This window comes from Amblyraja radiata, chromosome 7 (assembly GCF_010909765.2).
Source record: "Amblyraja radiata isolate CabotCenter1 chromosome 7, sAmbRad1.1.pri, whole genome shotgun sequence".
Classification (NCBI taxonomy): Eukaryota; Metazoa; Chordata; class Chondrichthyes; order Rajiformes; family Rajidae; genus Amblyraja; species Amblyraja radiata.
This window is the reverse complement of record NC_045962.1, coordinates 85,899,390-85,922,019: the sequence shown is the minus strand read 5'-3', so window position 1 is coordinate 85,922,019 and position 22,630 is coordinate 85,899,390. Positions and strand designations below refer to the sequence as shown.

The window sequence follows — 22,630 nt, the reverse complement described above, 5'->3', positions numbered from 1 at the left end:
TATTGAATGTGGAAACAGGGAACTGGTGAGGAGAGAGCTCTACACATAAAGATGCGCTAAAACAGTTATTGCGTAAGTTCTGGTCTCCTAATCAAAGGAAGGACATTCTTGCCATAGAGGGAGTACAGAGAAGGTTCACCAGACTGATTCCTGGGATGTCAGGACTTCCATATGAAGAAAGACTGGATAGACTTGGCTTGTACTCGCTAGAATTTAGACGATTGAGGGGGGATCTTATAGAAACTTACAAAATTCTTAAGGGGTTGGACAGGCTAGATGCAGGAAGATTGTTCCTGATGTTGGGGAAGTCCAGAACAAGGGGTCACAGTTTGAGGATAAGGGGGAAGTCTTTTAGGACCGAGATGAGGGAAAAAAATTCACACATAGAGTGGTGAATCTGTGGAATTCTCTGCCACAGAAGGTAGTTGAGGCCACAGTTCATTGGCTATATTTAAGAGGGAGTTAGATGTGGCCCTTGTGGCTAAAGGGATCAGGGGGTATGGAGAGAAGGCAGGTACAGGATACTGAGTTGGATGATCAGCCATGATCATATTGAATGGCGGTGCAGGCTCGAAGGGCCGAATGGCCTACTCCTGCACCTATTTTCTACGTTTTTAACAGGAAGTGCATTATGTAGCCTGGGTAGCTTTCAACCCAATGGTGTTGTGGAGAGTCATAGAGTGATACAACATGGAGGCAGGTCAACTTGCCCACTCCTACATGCCCCATAGAGCTCTTAAAGATAACGGAGTCAAGGGATGTGGGGAGAAGGCAGGGTACTGATTGTGGATGATCAGCCATGATCACAGTGAATGGCGGTGCTGGCTCGAAGGCCCGAATGGCCTACTCCTGCACCTGTTGTCTATTACATAGAAACATAGAAAATAGGTACAGGAGGAGGCCATTCGGCCCTTCGAGCCAGCACTGCCATTCATTGTGATCATGGCTGATCGTCCCCTATCAATAACCCGTGCCTGCCTTCTCCCCATATCCCTTGACTCCACTAGCCCCTAGAGCTCTATCTAACTCTCTCTTAAATCCATCCAGTGATTTGGCCTCCACTGCCCTCTGTGGTAGGGAATTCCATAAATTCACATCTCTCTGGGTGAAAACGTTTTTTTCTCACCTCAGTCTTAAATGACCTCCGCTTTATTCTAAGACTGTGGCCCCTGGTCTGGACTCGCCCCACATTGGGAATTTTTTTTCCTGCATCTAGCTTGTCCAGTCCTTTCATAATTTTATATGTTTCTATAAGATACCCCCTTATCCTTCTAAACTCCAGTGAATACAAGCCTAGTCTTTTCCAATCTTTCCTCATATGACAGTCCCGCCATCCCAGGGATCAATCTCGTGAACCTACCCTGCACAGCCTCAATCACAAGGATGTCCTTCCTCAAATTAGGAGACCAAAACTGTACACAATACTCCAGATGTGGTCTCACCAGAGCCCTATACATCTGCAGCTCTATTGAGTCATGGAGTGATACAACGTGGAGGCAGGATCTTCCAGGTGATGGGAGTAACCGGAAATCCCGGAGAAGACTCACTCGGTCACATGGAGAACGTACAGATTTCACACAGACAGCACCCGAGGTCAGAATCGAACCGGCGTCTCTGGTGCTGCGAGGCTGTAGATCTACCGGTTGCGCCACTCTGCCGCACAAAGTAGGCACGTGTGGTATAATTTGCTGGGATATCACGCAAGCACCACTTTTCACTGTATCTGAGTACTTGCGACAGCAATAATCAATAACAACACCAACATGCATTCATAAGTGATAGGAGAAGAATTAGGCCATTCGGCCCATCAATCTACTCTGCCATTCAAACATGGCTGATCCATCATTCCCTCCCAACCCCATTCCCAAACCTTCTCCCCATAACCACGGACACCTTTACTCATCAATAACCTGTCAATCTCCACTTTAAAAATAACCCTTGACTTGGAAAAATAGAAACATAGAAAATAGGTGCAGGAGTAAGCTATTCGGCCCTTCGAGCCTGCACCGCCATTCAATATGATCATGGCTGATCATCCAACTCAGTATCCTGTACCTGCCTTGTCTCCATGCCCCCTGATCCCTTTAGCCACAAGGGCCACATTTAACTCCCTCTTAAATATAGCCAATGAACTGGCCTCAACCACCTTCTGTGGCAGAGAATTCCACAGATTCACCACTCTCTGTGTGAAAAATGTTTTTCTCATCTCGGTCCTAAAAGATTTCCCCCTTATCCTTAAACTGTGACCCCTTGTTCTGGACTTCCCCAACATCAGGAACAATCTTCCTGCATCTAGCCTGTCCAACCCCTTAAGAATTTTGTACGTTTCTATAAGATCCCCCAGCAATCTTCTAAATTCTAGCGAGTACAAGCCGAGTCTCTCCAGTCTTTCTTCTTATGAAAGTCCTGCCATCCCAGTTATATTAATATCGGACATTTGGTGAGGAGACATTCTGCAGATTCACCACCCTCTGTCTAAAGAAAATCCTCTTTGTGTTTCTAAAAGTTTCTAAAAAAATCCTATTATTCTGCGGCTGGTCCTAGACTCTCCCACTAGTGGAAACATCCTCTCCACGTCCACTCTATCCAGGTCTTTCACTATTCGATGAGTTTCAATGAGGTACCCCCTCATCCTTCTAAACTCCAGCGAGTACAGGCCCAGCATCGTCAAACCACCCTCCGTCTAAAGAAAGCCCCCTCCAACTCCTTTCCAAAGGTACGTCGAGGGCAGCACGGTGGCGCAGTGGTAGAGTTGCTGCCTTACAGAGCCGGAGGCCCAGGTTCGATCCTGACTACGGGTGCTGCCTGTACGGGCTTCGTACCTGTGACCTGGTGGGTTTTCTCCAGGAGCTCCGGATTCCTCCCACAATTCAAAGACGTACAGTTTTGTGGCTTAAATGTGTAGGAAAGAGCCGCAGAAGCTGGTTTAAATCGAAGGTTTAACATCTATGTTTTCCGGTGGGCGGCGTGACTCACGTCGCAGCGGCCTCTGCAGTCCGTCTGTCTTTTTATTATTTTTTGTCTTGTTTCAATGTAGTTTTTATTTTTTTTGACGGGGTGTGTGTGTGTGTGGGGGGCGGGGGGGGGGGAAACTTTTAAAATCTTTCGCCTGCACGGAGAACCCGACCTTTTCCTTGTCGGGCCTCCGTTGCCGTTGGGGCCGAGCAACGTGGAGCGGCCTCCAGCAGGAACGACCTGGGGCTCCAGTCACGGAGCTGCGGACCTACTCACCATCGCGGAGCTGGCCGAGTTCGGAGCGGGAGGAGCGGTGGTGGCGCGCTGCTGTGACCCGACCCCCGGGGATTCGGAGGCTCCAGCCGCAGGTCTGGTGGACGGTAACACCGGGAGCCCGCGGGTCCCTGCTGGGAGACCGCTTTTCGGGGCTTCCGCAACGGCGACTTCTCCCGCCCGAGTTGCGGGGTTGAAGAGTACCTGGAGCGGGGCCTTACATCACCGCCCCGCGCGGCTTGGAATGGCCGCGGGACTTTGCTAGCGCCCGCCGGGGGCTCCAACACCAAGACCCGGAGCGCGGCCTTGCATCACCCGGCGCGGCGTTAATGGCCGCGGGACAATTACCATCGCCCGCCGGGGGCTTTGACTCTGACATCGGGAGGGGAATGGGGAGTGCAGGGGAGAGATAAGTCTTTGCCTTCCATCACAGCGAGGAGGAGATGCGCTGTGATGGATGTCTGTGTAAATTGTGTTGTGTCTTGGGTCTTTTTCTTGTGTGTATGACTGCAGAAACAACAAGACAAATAAAATTGTATTGTATTGTATTGTAAAGGTAGGCACAAAATGCTGGAGTAACTCAGCTGGTCAGGCAGCATCTTTGGAGAGAAGCAATGGGCGATGTTTCGGGTCGAGACCCTTCTTCAGACTAATCAAGTTTGTGGCTTAGGTTGACAAAAATGCTGGAGAAACTCAGCGGGTGAGGCAGCATCTATGGAGCGAAGGAAATGGGTCACAGCCTGAAGAAGGGTCTCGACCCAAAATGTTGCCTATTCCTTCGCTCCATAGATGCTGCCTCACCCGCTGAGTTTCTCCAGCATTTTTGTCTACCTTCGATTTTCCCAGTATCTGCAGTTCCTTCTTAACAAGTTTGTAGCTTAATTGGAGGTGGACAAAAGTGCTGGAGAAGCTCAGTGGGTGCAGCAGCATCTATGCAGCGAAGGAAATAGGCGACGTTTCGGGTCAAAACCCTTCTTCAGACCTGTAGCTGTATTGGCTTTGGTTTAAAAAAATTAACAAATTGCCCCTAGTGTGTGTAGGATAGTGGTAGTTTATGGGGATCGCTGGTCAGCGCAGAATCGGTGGACCGAAGGGTTTGTTTCCGCGCTGTACCTCTAAATTAAACTAAGCTAAACGTATATCTCAAGGGTAAATCATGTCCCACGTTTGTTATGTTGATCATGACTATCAGTTCTGCAATTTAATGCCAATTGTTGTCTTCTGCTGCTGCAGGCAATGTGTGTGACAGCTGTATGCACAGCTTGTCACATCTTCCCATCAACGTGCCAGTCAGACTTATGTGCGTGTGGGAAACTATTTACACTTTGTTCCTTTGTGGCACAAAATGAAAGGGAAACCATCGCAGCGCTAAATCTCACATAATTGGTCCCTGGTTAACAAAATGAAAGATTTCTGCATTCTTCAACAACTTTGCTTTAGACTTTGGAGACACAGCCCTTCGGACCACCTAGTCCACACCGACCAGCGATTGCCCTGTGTACTATCCTACACACAATGGACTATTTACAATTTTACCAAAGCAAAGTCAAGTCAAGTCAAGTCAAGTTTATTCGTCACATAGAAACATAGAAAATAGGTGCAGGAGTAGGCCATTCGGCCCTTCGAGCCTGCACAGCCATTCAATATGATCATGGCTGATCTTCCAACTCAGTACCTGCCTTCTCTCCATACCCCCTGATCCCTTTAGCCACAAGGGCCACATCTAACTCCCTCTTAAATATAGCCAACGAACTGTGGCCTCAACGACCTTCTGTGGCAGAGAGTTCCACAGATTCACCACTCTCTGTGTGAAAAATGATTTCCTCGTCTCATACACGTCACATACGCATACGAGATGTGCAGTGAAATGAAAAGTGGCAATGCTCGCCGACTTTGTGCAAAAAACACACAAACAATCAAACAACAAACAGAATGGAACAGAATCACATGTTATTTTACATATTACATATTGTGGGAGGAAGGAAAAAGGAAAAAAAAAGGAAAAAAAAAAATTAGCGATTTTGATAAAACAGTATAATGGTCCAGTAAAGTTAGTCCCTGGTGAGGTAGGAGTTTACAGTCCTAATGGCCTCTGGAATCTGTATGTCTTTGGAGTTTGGGAGGGAAACCGGAGCACCCAGAGAAAACCCACGTGGTCCCAGGGAGAACATACAAATTCCATGCAGACGGCACCCGTAGACAGGATTGAACCAGGGACTCTTGGTTCGATCAAGACCACGGGTGCTGTCTGTACGGAGTTTGTATGTTGTCCCCGGGACCACGTGTATTTTCTCTGGTTGCTTCGGTGCCTACTATCGTACAAACAACGGACAATTTACAATTTTACCAAAGCTATTTAGCCTGAAAAGCTGCAGTGTACGTCTTTGGAGTGTGGGGGGGGGGGGGGAAACCGGAGCACCAGGAGAAAAACCACGCGGTCACAGGCAGGACATGCAAACTCCGCAAACACAGCGGATGTCAGGATCAAACCGGATTCTCTGGCACCGTGAGGCAGTGCCTCTGTCGCGCAACTGGGGTTGCTATGAATAGATGCGACAGCCAACACTGACATGGTGGGCCGAAGGGCCTGTTTCAAAGCTGCACGGCTCTATGAATAAATCTTACACTTGCTTAGACACATTTTCACTGACAAATACACTCTCAAATAAACATTCCCTCTCACACACATCTCAAAAGTTCTTCCCCAGGGAAAATAAATGGGATCTAAGGAGTTGGGGACTTGTATAATTGGTTTCCTAGCGTCATTAGAGTAGGCTGGAGTAATGGATATGTCAGGAAATTCATTCCAGCGGGCTTTTGGTGCTTAAAGTAAAACACAATTTTTATTCTTTACAGGTGGGTCTGGTGCTTGTGATAGGAGAGAGACAATAGACATTAGACAATAGGTGCAGGAGTAGGCCATTCGGCCCTTCGAGCCAGCAACACCATTCAATGTGATCATGGCTGATTATCCCCAATCAGTACCCCGTTCCTGCCTTCTCCCCATATCCCCTGACTCCGCTATGTTTAAGAGCTCTATCTAGCTAGATAGAAACATTGAAAATAGGTGTAGGAGTACACTATTCAGCCCTTCAAGCCTGCACCGCCATTCAATATGATCATGGCTGATCATCTAAAATCAGTGCCCCCATTCCTGCCTTCTCCAAATCCGTTAGCCCTAAGAGCCAAATCTAACTCTCTCTTGAAAACATCCAGCGAATTGGCTTCCACTGCCTTCTGTGGCAGAGAATTCCAGTTTTACAACTCTGGGTGAATTTTATTTTCCTCATCTCAGTCCTAAATGGCCTTGTTCTTAAACTATGACCCCTGGTTCTGGACTCACCCAACATGGGGGACATTTTTGAGGTATTGGGGACGGAGATGAACGCCATACAATTTAGTGTGTGTGGGAAGGAACTGCAGATGCTGGTTTACACCAAACATAGAAACATAGAAAATAGGTGCAGGAGTAGGCCATTCAGCCCTTCGAGCCTGCACCGCCATTCAATAAGTTCATGGCTGATTATCTAACTCAGGATCCTGTACCTGCCTTCTCTCCATACCCCCTGATCCCTTTAGCCACAAGGGCCACATCTAACTCCCTCTTAAATATAGCCAATGAACTGTGGCCTCAACTACCTTCTGTGGCAGAGAATTTCACAGATTCACCACTCTCTGTGTGAATTTCTTTTCTCTCATCTCGGTCCTAAAAGATTTCCCCCTTATCCTTAAACTGTGACCCCTTGTTCTGGACTTCCCCAACATAGGGAACAATCTTCCTGCATCTAGCCTGTCCAACCCCGTAAGAATTTTGTAAGTTTCTATAAGATCCCCCCTCAATCTTCTAAATTCTAGCGAGTACAAGCCGAGTCTATCCAGTCTTTCTTCATATGAAAGTCCTGACATCCCAGGAATCAAACATAGACACAAAATGCTGGAGTAACTCAGCGGAACAGGCAGCATCTCTGGAGAGAAGGAATGGGTGACGTTTCGAGTCAGGACACTTCTTCCGACACGTGTCAAACCTACTGTGTCCCTGCCTGCTGGAAATGACGTTGGGTTCATACCACATCCCAGCCCTTACTCCATAGTCCCATAGTCTATTCCCTGTTCCCCCTTCTCCACTGTCTCCTGCCTCCACTCCCTCACCCCCGCCCCCCCGTCCCGTCCCATCCCCTCCTCTTCCACCCAGCTGTTATCAGGCCACTGAAACATTCTATCACCAACTAGAGAGCGGTACCATCTGCCTTATCAGAAACCATTAGACTATCTTTAACCAGACCTTATCTTGCACTAAACCATATAACCATATATAACCATATAACAATTACAGCACGGAAACAGGCCATCTCGGCCCTTCTAGTCCGTGCCGAACACTTACTCTCACCTAGTCCCATCTACCTGCACTCAGACCATAACCCTCCATTCCTTTCCCGTCCATATACCTATCCAATTTATTTTTAAATGATAAAATCGAACCTGCCTCCACCACTTCCACTGGAAGCTCATTCCACACAGCTACCACTCTCTGAGTAAAGAAGTTCCCCCTCATGTTGCCCCTAATCCTTTGTCCCTTAATTCTCAAATCATGTCCTCTTGTTTGAATCTTCCCTACTCTCAATGGAAAAACTTATCCATGTCAACTCTGTCTATCCCTCTCATAATTTTAAAGACCTCTATCAAGTCCCCCCTTAACCTTCTGCGTTCCAAAGAATAAAGACCTAACTTGTTCAACCTTTCTCTGTAACTTAGGTGCTGAAACCCAGGCAACATTCTAGTAAATCTCCTCTGTACTCTCTCTATTTTGTTGACATCTTTCCTATAATTTGGCGACCAGAATTGTACACCATACTCCAGAATTGGCCTCACCAATGCCTTGTACAATTTTAACATTACATCCCAACTTCTATACTCAATACTCTGATTTATAAAGGCCAGCACACCAAAAGCTTTCTTTACCACCCTATGTACATGAAATTCCAACTTAAAGATTATTCCCTTTGTCCTGTATCTATACACTGGACAGCTCGATTGTAATCATGAATAGTCTTTCCGCAGACTGGATAGCATGCAATGTAAAAGCTTCTCACTGTACCTAGGGCATGGACATTCAACAAAACTAAATCCCTCCCGCCAGCTTCACATTTCACTCCTCCCTCGCTCCTTATCAGACACCCTTTTCTCTAATTTACAAAATCATGAGAGGAATAGATTGGGTGGATGCACAGAGTCTCTTGCCCAGAGTAGTGGAAATCGAGGACCAGAGGACATAGGTTTAAGGTGAAGGGGGGAAAGATTCAATAGGAACCCGAGGGGTAACTTTTTCACGCAGAGGGTGGTGGGTGTATGGAATGAGCTGCCGGAGGAGATAGTTGAGGCTGGGACTATCCCAACGTTTAAGAAACAGTTAGACAGGTACATGGATTGGACAGGTTTGGAGGGATATGGACCAAACGCAGGCAGGTGGGACTAGTGTAGGTGGGCCATGTTGGCCAGTGTGGGCGAGTTGGGCCGAAGGGCCTGTTTCCTTCTGACACGATGTATCAGTCTATGACTCTATTTCTTGCCTTTTTCACTTACCATCTACCATAGAAACATAGAAACAGAAAATAGGTGCAGGAGTAGGCCATTCGGCCCTTCGAGCCTGCACCGCCATTCAATATGATCATGGCTGATCATCCAACTCAGTATCCTGTACCTGCCTTCTCTCCATACCCCCTGATCCCTTTAGCCACAAGGTCCACATCTAACTCCCTCTTAAATATTGCCAATGAACTGGCCTCAACTACCTTCTGTGGCAGAGAATTCTCACCACCGGTCAACCCCCTCTCCCCCCCTCACCTGTATCCACCCATCGCAACCCAAGCTTTGCCCAACCCCCACCTCTCTTTACCTGGCTTTCTCTCCCTCACCACATTCAGTCTGAAGCAGGGTCCTGACTTGTAACATCGCCTGTCCGCTTCCTCCAGAGATGCTGCCCGACCGGATGAGTTACTCCAGCACTTTATGTTTTGCTAAAAATCTCAGCATCTGCAGTTCCTAGGGTCCCGTGGTCCCCGTGGTCTATGCGTTAAGTCCACGTGTAGATATGCGTTTATTCCTGCCTCTTCTCCTTTAAGATCACGAGTTCCAGGTCCACACCACTTGATGCGAAAATTGTTTTTTCCAGCAACATTTTGAAGACATTTTTCTACCGATAAAATCTATGCCCCTTCTCTTCACTGGAGCCAACAGTTTTAAGCATCAGAAGCCAAGATCAATGCATGGCCATTACTGCATACACACACTTAGCATTAAAAAGGTACATGGATAAGGAGCGGTTTGGAAGATGTGGATCAGCGGTAGAGTTGCTGCCTCACAGCGCCAGTGACCAAGGTTTGATCCTGACTACGGGTGCTGTCTGTACGGAGTTTGCACGTTCTCCCTGTGACCGCGTGGGTTTTCTCCGGGTGCTCCGGTTTCCTCCCACGCTCCATGGACGAGCAGGTTTGCAGGTTAATTGGCTTCTGTAAATGGCCCCGAGTGCGTAGAATGCGGGATGGGATAACATGAATCGATGGTTTCGCTTTTACTCGGTGGGTCGAAGGCCCTGCTTTCGACGCTGCGTCTCTAAAACTAAACTATGCTGCTGCCTCACAGCGCCAGAAAACCGGGTTCGATCCTGACCTTGGGTGCTGTCTCTGTGCGGAGTTTGCACGTTCTCCCCGCGACCCTGTGGGTTTCTTCCGGATGCTCCGGTTTCCTCCCACGTCCCAGAGTCGCGCCGGTTTGTAGATGAATCGACCCTGTGTAAATTGATCTGGATGATGGTGTGGTAAATTGGATTAGTAAGTATGCAGATGATACTAAGATTCGTGTTGTTGTGGATAATGAAGTAGATTTTCAAAGTCTACAGAGAGATTTAGGCCATTTGGAAGAGTGGGCTGAAAGATGGCAGATAGAGTTTAATGCTGATAAGTGTGAGGTGCTACATCTTGGCAGGACAAATCAAAATAGGACGTACATGGTAAATGGTAGCGAATTGAGGAATGCAGTTGAACAGAGGGATCTAGGAATAACTGTGCATAGTTCCCTGAAGGTGGAATCTCATGTAGATAGGGTGGTAAAGAAAGCTTTTGGTGTGCTGGCCTTTATAAATCAGAGCATTGAGTAAAGAAGTTGGGATGTAATGTTAAAATTGTACAAGGCATTGGTGAGGCCAATTCTGGAGTATGGTGTACAATTCTGGTCGCCAAATTATAGGAAAGATGTCAACAAAATAGAGAGAGTACAGAGGAGATTTACTGGAATGTGGCCTGGGTTTCAGCACCTAAGTTACAGAGAAAGGTTGAACAAGATAGGTCTTTATTCTTTGGAGCGCAGAAGGTTAAGGGGGGACTTGATAGAGGTCTTTAAAATGATGAGAGGGATAGACAGAGTTGACGTGGATAAGCTTTTCCCGTTGAGAGTAGGGAAGATTCAAACATATGGACACATTTATCTGTTTTGTAGTAAATGCCTACTACTTTCTGTGTGCTTAAGCAAAGCAAGAATTTCATTGTCCTATACAGGGACACATGACAATAAACTCACTTGAACTTGAACAAGATTTGATAATTTAGGGACAAAAGTTTAGGGGTAACATGAGGGGGAACTTCTTTACTCAGAGAGTGGTAGCTGTGTGGAACGAGCTTCCAGTGGAAGTGGTGGAGGCAGGTTCGATTTTATCATTTAAAAATAAATTGGATGGGTATATGGACGGGAAAGGAATGGAGGGTTATGGTCTGAGTGCAGGTAGACGGGACTAGGTGAGAGTAAGTGTTCGGCACGGACTAGAAGGGGCGAGATGGCCTGTTTCCGTGCTGTCATTGTTATATGAGAGGGTGTGGAAGTGGGATCACATGGAAGTAGTGCGAACGGGTCAGCATGGGCTCAGGTGGGCCGAAGGGCCTGTATCTTACAATTCAATTCAAGTGGTGATACCACAGTGGGGTGTGTGGGTTCATCCACTCAAGGCCCGGTGCTGCGAGGCTCATGTATTATCATCTCCAACAGGGCCCTTAATTAACTTGTTTATTGCGAGATGACACCTAACGACATAATTTATGCGACTCCAATCTATTTCTGGCAGCTCCATAATCCGCACTCTTCGCTACTTCCACGCACGCTGATTTCTCGGTATCTCTCTGAGAGACTTTCTGGGAACCGCGGAGCTGATGTCACTGACTTTAGCTTTCTCTCTGGATCAATAACATCATTGAAATTCAGTTGGTGTAAAGCAGTGTAATCTAGCAAACCTGGCAAGCTCGACTCAGGGGCGATCTCTCTCCTGCTGTGTGCGGCAACACAAGAGCTCTTTCAATGCCCCGCGAGGTGAAACCATTGGAAATCCCCCCCCCCCCACCAAAACTCAACAAATGTCTCTGGATCCCACAGCAACACCCCCTTCCCCCTTCTCAGACCCTAATCCAGATCCTTACCCAGTTCCATAAGACCGTACCTCATAAGAGCGGAGTTAGGCCTTTTGCCCCATTAAGTCTACTCCACCATGGCTGATCTATTTTTTCCTCTCAACCCCATTCTCCTGCTTTCCTCCCGTAACCTTTGATGCCTGTACTAAAGAGGTTCTTCTGCAGTTGTATAGGGCTCTGGTGAGACCACATCTAGAGTATTGTGTACAGTTTTGGTCTCCTAATTTGAGGAAGGACATCCTTGTGATTGAGGCAGTGCAGCGTAGGTTCACGAGATTGATCCCTGGGATGGCGGGACTGTCATATGAGGAAAGATTGAAAAGACTAGGCTTGTATTCACTGGAGTTTTGAAGGATGAGGGGGCGGTCTTATAGAAACATATAAAATTATAAAAGGACTGGACAAGCTAGATGCAGGAAAGATGTTCCCAATGTTGGGCGAGTCCAGAACCAGGGGGCCACAGTCTTAGAATAAAGGGGAGGTCATTTAAGACTGAGGTGAGAAAAAACTTTTTCACCCAGAGAGTTGTGAATTTGTGGAATTCCCTGCCACAGAGGGCAGTGGAGGCCAAGTCACTGGATGGATTTAAGAGAGAGTTAGATAGAGCTCTAGGGGCTAGTGGAGTCAAGGGATATGGGGAGAAGGCAGGCACGGGTTATTGATAGGGGACGATCAGCCATGATCATATTGAATGGCAGTGCTTGCTCGAAGGGCCGAATGGCCTCCTCCTGCACCTATTTTCTATGTTTCTATGTAACCTTTGATGCCTGTACTAATCAAGATGCCTGTCAATCCCTAATTTAAATATACCCAATGACTTGGCCTCCACAGCCGTCTGTGGCAAAGAAATCCACAGATTCACCACCCTCTATATTATTAAATGGCGGAGTAGACTTTGATAGATAGATAGATCCTTTATTCTCATTCAGACCTTTCGGTCTGAACGAAATTATGTCGCCTGCAGTCATACACAGAATCAATAATAACAAAACATACAATAAACACAAATTAAACATCCACCACAGTGAGTTCACCAAGCACATCCTCACTGTGATGGAGGCAAAGTCTTAGTCTCCGTCTCTTCCCTCCTTGTTCTCCCTCTGCGCTGAGGCGATCGATCCAGGCCGAGGATGCCGCTCTCCAGTCCAGCGGACATCCGTGGTGTTGTCGCCGCCGCCGAAAGCTGGAACGCCGTCTCCGGTCCGAGACGGCCCGCCACAGCATCAGCTCCAGGCCGCCGCCCCAGCTCCAGGTCCCGCAGTCTCCGCTCCGGATCCCGCAGTCTCCGCTCCGGGTCCCGCAGACTCCGCTCCGGGCCGCTGCCCCAGCTCCTGGCCGCCGCCCCAGCTCCAGGCCGCTGCCCCAGCTCCGGGTCCCGCAGTCTCCGCTCCGGGCAGCCGCCCCAGCTCCAGGCTGCTGCCCCAGCTCCGGGTCCCGCAGTCTCAGCTCCGAGCCCCGCTGCATCAGCTCCAGGCCGCCGCCGAAAGCCAGAACGCCGCACCAGCAAGTCGGGCCACCGCTGCCTTAGCCCCGAAGGCGGCCAGCCTCTCGTTGGTAAGTCCTGGCTGGCTCTGCCTCCGGAGCCTCGGGGTCGGTCGCAGGCTGGAGGCCGCCAGCTCTGCCATTAGGCCTCAGCGCAGACGGAGGCAGAGAAGGGGGATACGACACGAAAAAGTCGCATTCCCCCGAAGGAAGAGACAGAGAACATGTTTCACCCCCCCTCTAACACAACCCAACAAACTAAAACTTAACCAAAACAAGACAAAAAAAAAAAACAGAAAAAAGTAAAGACAGACGGACTGCAGGCGAGCCGCAGCTGTTAACAGCGCCGCCACTTCCGAATGGCCTAATTCTGCTCCTAGAAGTACAAAAAAGACCCAGACGCTTCCCTAAATCCAGAGCCTGGCCTAAACTCTTCCCCGAAGATAGACATACAATGCTGGAGTAACTCAGCAGGACATGCAGCATCGCTGGAGAGAAGGGATGGGTGGCGTTTTGGGTCGAGACCCTTTTCAGACTGAAAGGGAGGGGATAGGGAATGAAAGTGTTTGAACCTTTTGGCTTTGGTGCCACGCAGACACCAGGAACCGCAGGTGCTGATGTACCAAGAAAGATACAAAGTGCTGGAGTAACAATGAATTAGTTGACCAGAGAAACAGGAGTTGCAGATGATGAAATACAAAATAAAAGGCACAAAATGCTGGTGTAACTCAACGGGTCCAGCAGCATCTTTTTGGAGAACATGGATAGGTGAAGAGGTTTAAGAATCAGGTGTAAGCCATTTAGAACGGAGATGAGGAGAAACTTTTTCACACAGTGTTGTGAATTAGTGGAATTCTCTGCCTCAGAGGGCGGTGGAGGCCGATTCTCTGGATGCGTTCAAGAGAGAGCTGTTAAAGATAGTGGAGTTAAGGGATACGGGGAGAAGGCAGGAACGGGGTACTGAATGTGGATGATCACATTGAACGGCGATGCTGTCACGAAGGGCCGAATGGCCTACTCCTGCACCTATTGTCTATTGTGATGTTTCACCTCAGGATCCTTCTTCAGACTGGCAATAATGTTATCTTTGGAGAATAAGAAGTTAATCGATAAATCCTTCATCAGCCACAAGCATTGATCATCCCCCTTTATTTACCACAGCAATCAGCTTTGTGGAGGAATTAATGAGATTAGAATAGTTAAATGCTGTTGCTCAGATGAATGGATTCACTCTCTCAGCGCCTTTTCTTTAGTTCAGTTCAAAGATACAGCGCGGAAACAGACCCTTCAGCCAACCGAGTCCGCACCGACCAGCAATCCCCGCACATTAACACTATCCTACTCACACTAGGGGCAGTTTAGAATTATACCAAGCCAATTAATCTGCATATCTGTACGTCTTTGGAGTGTGGGAGGAAACCGATGATCTCGTAGAAAACCCACGCAGGTCACGCACGGGGAGAACGTACAACCGTACAGCAACTGTGGTCGGGATCGAACCCGGGTCTTTGGCGCTGCCAGCGCTGTAGGGCAGCAACTCTGGCGCTGCGCCACCGTGCCGCCACCGTTTGTTGCCACAGGGTGGCAGACATAGAAACATAGAAACATAGACAATAGGTGCAGGAGTAGGCCATTCGGCCCTTCGAGCCTGCACCGCCATTCAATATGATCATGGCTGATCATCCAACTCAGTATCCCATACCTGCCTTCTCTCCATACCCCCTGATCCCTTTAGCCACAAGGGCCGCATCTAACTCCCTCTTAAATATAGCCAATGAACTGTGGCCTCAACTACTTTCTGTGGCAGAGAATTCCACAGATTCACCACTCTCTGGTTAAAAAATGATTTTCTCATCTCAGTCCTAAAAGACTTCCCCCTTATCCTTAAACTGTGACCCCTTGTTCTGGACTTCCCCAACATCGGGAACAATCTTCCCTGCATCTAGCCTGTCCAACCCCTTAAGAATTTTGTAAGTTTCTATAAGATCCCCCCTCAATCTTCTAAATTCTAGCGAGTACAAGCCGAGTCTATCCAGTCTTTCTTCATATGAAAGTCCTGCCATCCCAGGAATCAGTCTGGTGAACCTTCTCTGTACTCCCTCTATGGCAAGAATGTCTTTCCTCAGATTAGGAGACCAAAACTGTACGCAATACTCCAGGTGTGGTCTCACCAAGACCCTGTACAACTGCAGTAGAACCTCCCTGCTCCTATACTCAAATCCTTTTGCTATGAAAGGCAGAGAAGCTGGTCCCTCGTGGCTCTGCTCCTATTCCAGCTCACCACACTCTCCCACATCTCCCACTGGAGCCCTGTGTATCGATAGTCAAAGCGTCGGGGAAACAGGCCCTTCATCTCAACCTGTCCACGCCAACCATGCCGACACGCAGAGAATGGCTCCAATATCTAAAGCGGCTTCTCCTTGCCATCTGCCTGCACTTCACGCCCACCGTCCTCATCTTCGTACATCCTGTGCGTTAGGGAAGAGGGTGGGGCTGAGGATGTCCTGGGTGAGTTGCTGCTCCTGGGCCTGGCCAAGCTGGGCCATCCGCCAATCACGGCACCAGGCGGTGGAGGGCTCTGCCCCTTGTCCGGGGATACGTCCACCCCCAGGTGGTGTTAGAGAGGGACTACGCCCTGTCCACGGGCACCCTGGGGGGTTTCCGGGTCCGCGGGGGTTGAATGTATCCTGAACATATAACCATATAACAATTACAGCACGGAAACAGGCCATCTCGGCCCTTCTAGTCCGTGCCGAACACTTACTCTCACCTAGTCCCATCTACCTGCACTCAGACCATAACCCTCCATTCCTTTCCCGTCCATATACCTATCCAATTTATTTTTTAATGATAAAATCGAACCTGCCTCCACCACTTCCACTGGAAGCTCATTCCACACAGCTACCACTCTCTGAGTAAAGAAGTTCCCCCTCAAAGAATAAAGACCTATCTTGTTCAACCTTTCTCTGTAACTTAGGTGCTGAAACCCAGGCAACATTCTAGTAAATCTCCTCTGTACTCTCTCCATTTTGTTGACATCTTTCCTATAATTAGGCGACCAGAATTGTACACCATACTCCAGAATTGGCCTCACCAATGCCTTGTACAATTTTAACATTACATCCCAACTTCTATACTCAATGCTCTGATTTATAAAGGCCAGCACACCAAAAGCTTTCTTTACCACCCTATCTGCATGAGATTCCACCTTCAGGGAACTATGCACAGTTATTCCTAGATCCCTCTGTTCAACTGCATGTATTGCAATCTAGTTGGTTAATAGTTTACTTAGTATATTTGTGTGTCTTGTATTACGGTGGTGGGTTCTGTTTTCGTTTTATTGTGTTGTAAATACTATTTTAATATTTGAATAAATATTTTTGATTAAAAAAAACACACAGAGTTGTGGAGGACCATCGCATAAACCAACCTCCCTTGCATTGACGAAGGGTTTCAATCCGTCACCTATTCCTTTTCTCCAGAGACACTGTCTGACCCGCTGAGTTACACCGGCACTCTGCCATTGACTCCATCTACACCCCACGCTGCCTCGGCAAGGCCAGCAGCATAATTAAGGGCCAGTCACACAAATGAATATTCCCTCCTCTCCCCTCTCCCCTCGGGCAAGAGGTACAGATGCATGAAAACACTCACCTCCAGATTCAGGGGCTGTTTCTTCCCAGCTGTTATCAGGCAACTGAACCATCCTACCACAACCAGAGAGCGGTGCCGAACTACCCTAGGCATCGTTGGAGAGCCTCGGGCTATCTTTGATCGGACTTTACTGACTTTACCTTGCGCTAAACGTTATTCCCATGTCTCATGCACCTGTACAACTGTGGACGGCCCGATTGTAATCTTGCAGGGTCGGCTCGATGCTGCCACGTTGACGGAGGACCGACCGGGACCACAGGTAGGCCCTACCCACACACAGCGCGGAATCCAAACTCGGGCCCGTGCCTCCGGCATTGGCCAAGAACGAGGAGGGATGTGGAACACGAGGTCTGAGGTCAGGAAGAACAAAGGGGAGGGGCCCGACGTGGGGGGAGCAAGAGGGACTCGTGGTGGTGGGATGCAGATGGGACCCACAATATTGACGGTAGGGTTGCCAACTGTCCCGTATTAGCCGGGAGCTGGGGGTGGGGAGCCTCCCCCAATAAGTCCTCTTCAGTCTATTCTAGACAAGGGTCAACAGCTGGATAGTGGGCACCATGTTATATGAAAACCCACACAGGCCATGGGCAGAATGTGCAAACTCCGTACAGGTAAGCATCCGTAGTCAGGATCAAACCCAGTTTCCAACAGCGAGGAAGGATATTCTTGCTGTTGAGGGACTGCAGCGAGGGTTCACCAGGTTAATTCCCGGGATGGCGGGACTGTCATATGCTGAGAGAATGGAGCAGCTGGGCTTGTACACTCTGGAGTTTAGAAGGATGAGAGGCATCTTATTGAAACATATAAGATTATTAAGGGTTTGGACACGCTAGAGGCAGGAACCATGTTCCCGATGTTGGGGGAGTCCAGAACCAGGGGCCACAGTTTCAGAATAAGGGGTAAGCCATTTAGAATGGAGATGAGGAAACACTTTTTCCACCCAGAGAGTTGTGAGTCTGTGGAATTCTCTGCCTCAGAAGGCGGTGGAGGCCGGTTCTCTGGATACTTTCAAGAGAGAGCTCTTGAAGATAGCGGATATGGGGAGAAGGCAGGAACGGGGTACTGATTGTGGATGATCAGCCAAGATCACATTGAATGGTGGTGCTGGCCTGAAGGGCCGAATGGCCTATTCCTGCACCTATTGTCTATTGACGCCGTGAGGCAGCGACTCTACCCGCTGCGACACTGTGCGGCCCGCCATTAGTTTAGTTCATAACTGCCACATGGACTGCGGTATAGTGTAAAGCCTTTCTATTGCATGTTCTCCAGCCAGTGTACAGATACAGGATACAGGGAATAACGTTCAGTGCAAGATAAAGTCCAGTAAAGTCCGATTAAAGATAGTCCGAGGGTCACCAATGAGGTAGATGGTAGGTCATAGAAACAGAGAAAATAGGTGCAGGAGTAGAGGCCATTCGGCCCTTCGAGCCTGCACCGCCATTCAATGTGATCATGGCTGATCATCCAACTCAGTATCCTGTACCTGCCTTCTCTCCATACCCCCTGATCCCTTTAGCCACAAGGGCCACATCTAACTCCCTCTTAAATATAGCCAATGAACTGGCCTCAACTACCTTCTGTGGCAGAGAATTCCGCAGATTCACCACTCTCTGTATGAAAAATGTTTTTCTCATCTCGGTCCTAAAAGACTTCCCCCTTATCCTTAAACTGTGACCCCTTGTTCTGGACTTCCCCAACATTGGGAACAATCTTCCTGCATCTAGCCTGTGCAACAGCTTAAGGTCAGGACCGCTCTCTAGTTGGTGAGAGGACGGTCCAGTTGCTGATATCAGCTGGGAAGAAACGGTGTCGGAAGGAACAGCAGATGCTGCTTTACCCCAAAGATTGACGAGGGTCTCGACCCAAAACATCACCCCTTCCCTCTCTCCAGAGATGCTGCCTGACCCGCTGAGTTACTCCAACATTTTAGAGTCACAGAGCGATACAGTGTGGAAACAGGCCCTTCGGCCCAACTTGCCCACACCGACCAACATGTCCCAGCGACACTAGTCCCACCTGCCCACGTTTGGTCCATGTTCCTCCAAACATGAGGGGTTGGACAGGCTAGATGCAAGAAGATTGTTCCCGATGTTGGGGAAGTCCAGAACAAGGGGTCACAGTTTAAGGATAAGGGGGAAGTCTTTTTGGACTGAGATGAGAACATTTTTTTTCACACAGAGAGTGGTGAATCTGTGGAATTCTCTGCCACAGAAAGTAGTTGAGGCCAGTTCATTGGCTATATTTAAGAGGGAGTTAGATGTGACCCTTGTGGCTAAAGGGATCAGGGGGTATGGAGAGAAGACAGGTACAGGATACTGAGTTGGATGATCAGCCATGATCATATTGAATGGCGGTGCAGGCTCGAAGGGCCGAATGGCCTACTCCTGCACCTATTTTCTATGTTTCTATACCTATCCTATCCATGTACCTGTCTAACTATTTCTTAAATGTTGGGAAAGTCCCTACCTCCCTTGGAAGCTCGTTCCATGCACCCACCACCCTCCGAGTGAAAAAGTTACCCCTCAGATTCCTATCAAATCTTTTCCCCTTCACCTTAAACCTATGCAGGAAAAATGTTTCCCATGTTGGGGGAGTCCAGAGCCAGGGGTCACAGATCAAGTATAAGGGGTCGGCCATTTAGGACTGAGATGAGGAAAAATGTTTTCACCCAGAGATTTGTGAATCTGTGGAATTCTCTGTCACAGAAGGCAGTGGAGGCCGATTCACTGGGTATATTCAAGAGGGGCTTAAATGTAGCTCTTAGTGCTAAGAGAATCAAGGGATATGGGGAGAAAGCAGGAACTGAGTACTGATTGGGGATGATCAGCCATGATCATATTGAATGCGGTGCTGGTTCGAAGGGCCGAATGGCCTACTCCTGCACCTATTTTCTATTTTCTGTCCTCTAGTCCTCGATTCACCTGCTCAGGGCAAGATACTTTGTGAGTCTATCTGATCTATTCCTCTCATCGAGTCTATGTTCGGAAGAAACTGTTCCTAAATCTGGAGGTGTGTGTTTTCACACTACTGTAGCTCTTGCCTGATGGGAGAGGGGAGAAGAGGGAGTGACTGGGGTGAGGCTGGTCCTTGAGTTTGCTGCTGGCCACAGGGATAACTTTTTGATGGTGACTGCCAAGGTGCAGGCATGACTGGAGGTTGTTGGGATTAGATGGGTGGGTGAGTGGAGGGGCAAGGCAAGAAAATTAGAAGACCTTCTCATTATTTTTTTAGGACACACACCTCTGCCTGAACTTCCTACACTGCCTCGGCTTTGAAGAAGCGGAGATGAGCGAATCCAAGACAATAGACGCATTACAGAGCGGGGAGGTAATCAAGTGATGCACGACATCACACACACACACACACACACACACACACACACACACACACGGACAGACACACACACACACACGGACAGACACACACACACACACGGACAGACACACACACACACACACACGGACAGACACACACACACACACACACACGGACAGACAGACAGACAGACACACACACACGGACAGACACACACACACACACACACACACACACACAGACAGACATACACACACGGACAGACACACACACATGGACAGACACACACACACACACGGACAGATGCACACACTGATGCACACACACACACGGACAGATGCACACACACACACACACTGATGCACACAGACACACACACACACAGACACAGACGCACACACTGATGCACACACACACGGACTGATGCACACACACACACACACTGATGCACACAGACACACACACACACAGACACAGACGCACACACTGATGCACACACACAGACACATACACACACTCTCACAGGCACACACACACACACTGATGCACACAGACACATATACACATAGAGACACATACACATTGACACACACACACTGACTCACAGGCACACGCACACACACACATATATATATATAGACGGACACACACACACACACTGATGCACACACATGCAGACAGACACATATGCATACACACACACTGACACAGACAGACATACACACATATGCAGACAGGCACACGCATATAGACACAAACACACGCACAGTCACACACATACACGTATAGACACACACGGACAGACGCACACACATAGACATACACACAGTCACACATATATAGACAGACACACACACACACACATATAGACATACACACACACAGTCACACATATATAGACAGACACATGTAGACACACACACACATAGACAGACACATACATACAGACAGACACACAAAATGCACAGATGCAGCATATGTTTGTGTAAAAGCCTCTCGGAGTCTCTCACACGTACACACACACACACACGCGCGCGTACACACACACACACACACACGCGCGTACACACACACACACACGCGCGTACACACACACACACACACGCGCGTACACACACACACACGCGCGTACACACACACACACACACACACACACACACACACACACAACTTGTACAAGACCGATATAATAATCCATAAAGTGAAGATGTTGCGGGCAAATACATAGTCATTCACACGTCAATGTTGAACGTGTGCCCACGTCTGCATCCACAATAAAACACACGCCACAACATGCTCGAAACGCTGTCTCATGAACTCTAAGAGATGAGGAATGGGTCACGCTGGACAGACACAAGTGAATCTTATCCCTTTCCCCACTGCTGGAGGCTTTGAGCGCCTTTGTTTCCTGCGCCGGCAGGTCTGGTGTTAAATAAGACGCTGGTGTTTTGCGGGCCCGGGGGTCGTCTCTGCCTCAACCCGGCGGCGCAGCGAGGGGGGGGGGGGACGGGGACAAGGTGCAAGGAAAGCCCATGGGTCTTACCTCCAAGTGATGGGATCCGCTTCTTCCCACAGCCAGCCAGCAGCAGCCGCTTTGTTCTGTTCTCGCCAGCACAGGAAAATAAATCCAGAGGTGTATATATATATATATATATGTGTGTGTGTGTGTGAGTGCCTCGGAATCCTTGCTTCGAATGGAAAGCAACGGTCTGTGTCAGTTCCAGCGACAGCTAGCTCCCCTCCCTCCCCTTCTCTCTCTCCCCCTCCCCTTCTCCCTCCCCTTCTCACCCCCCCTCTCTCTCCCTTCTCTCTCTGTCCCCTCTCTCTCCTTCTCTCTGTCCCCTTCTCTCCCCTCCCCCTCGTTCTCTCCCCCTCTCACTCTCTGTCCCCTTCTCTCCCCTCTCACTCTCTGTTCCCCTCCTCTCCCCTCTCACTCTCTCCTCTCCCTTCTCTCCTCCCCTTTCCCCCCCCCCCCCACCTCTCTCTCACCCTCCCTGTCTATCTCTCCCCCTTCTCACCTCTCTCCCCCTTTCTTTCTCTCTCTTTCTCCCTCCCTCTCTCTTTGTCTGTCTCCACCACCAGCACCTTCCGACGCTGCAAACACCCTCCCTCTCCCTCTCCCTGTGTCTCTCTGTCCACAACCTAAGTGACAACCTAAGACGTCTCCAAGCAACAACGGGGCAGAGAGAGGAGCAGCGCCCGGGGAGCGGCAGTAACAGCAGCAGTAGAAGTAGCAATAACAGCAGCAGCAGCAGCAGCAGTAGCAGTAACAGCAGCAGCAGCAGCAAGTGCCCGGGCTTTGGTGCTGGACAGCGGCGCCGCTGCTCGATCCAGGGGCGTCTGTGCAACGCGAGTAGGAGAGAAAGAGAGCGATTCTCGTTTTGTGTGGCTTCACAAAGGCGCCCGGCGGCGAGACATCTCTCCCTGAGACACAAGCTGCATCCTCGCAGCCCACACACTGGGCTGGTGATTAACGAGAGCACCTCCCGCACAGTCTGCCC

At 49.0% G+C, this 22,630-nt stretch overlaps 1 protein-coding gene across 2 annotated transcripts in view; it reads right to left on the bottom strand.

The window, feature by feature from the left end:
• LOC116975593 overlaps positions 1-21,883 on the bottom strand; it is a 101,376-nt gene extending 79,493 nt beyond the window's left edge. For both annotated transcript variants that reach the window (XR_004412670.1, XM_033024895.1), the window contains exon 1: positions 21,673-21,883. The gene's annotated coding sequence lies outside the window, so the exon portion shown is untranslated. The remainder of the gene's footprint in view (positions 1-21,672) is intronic.
• Between the last annotated feature and the right edge of the window lie 747 nt (positions 21,884-22,630).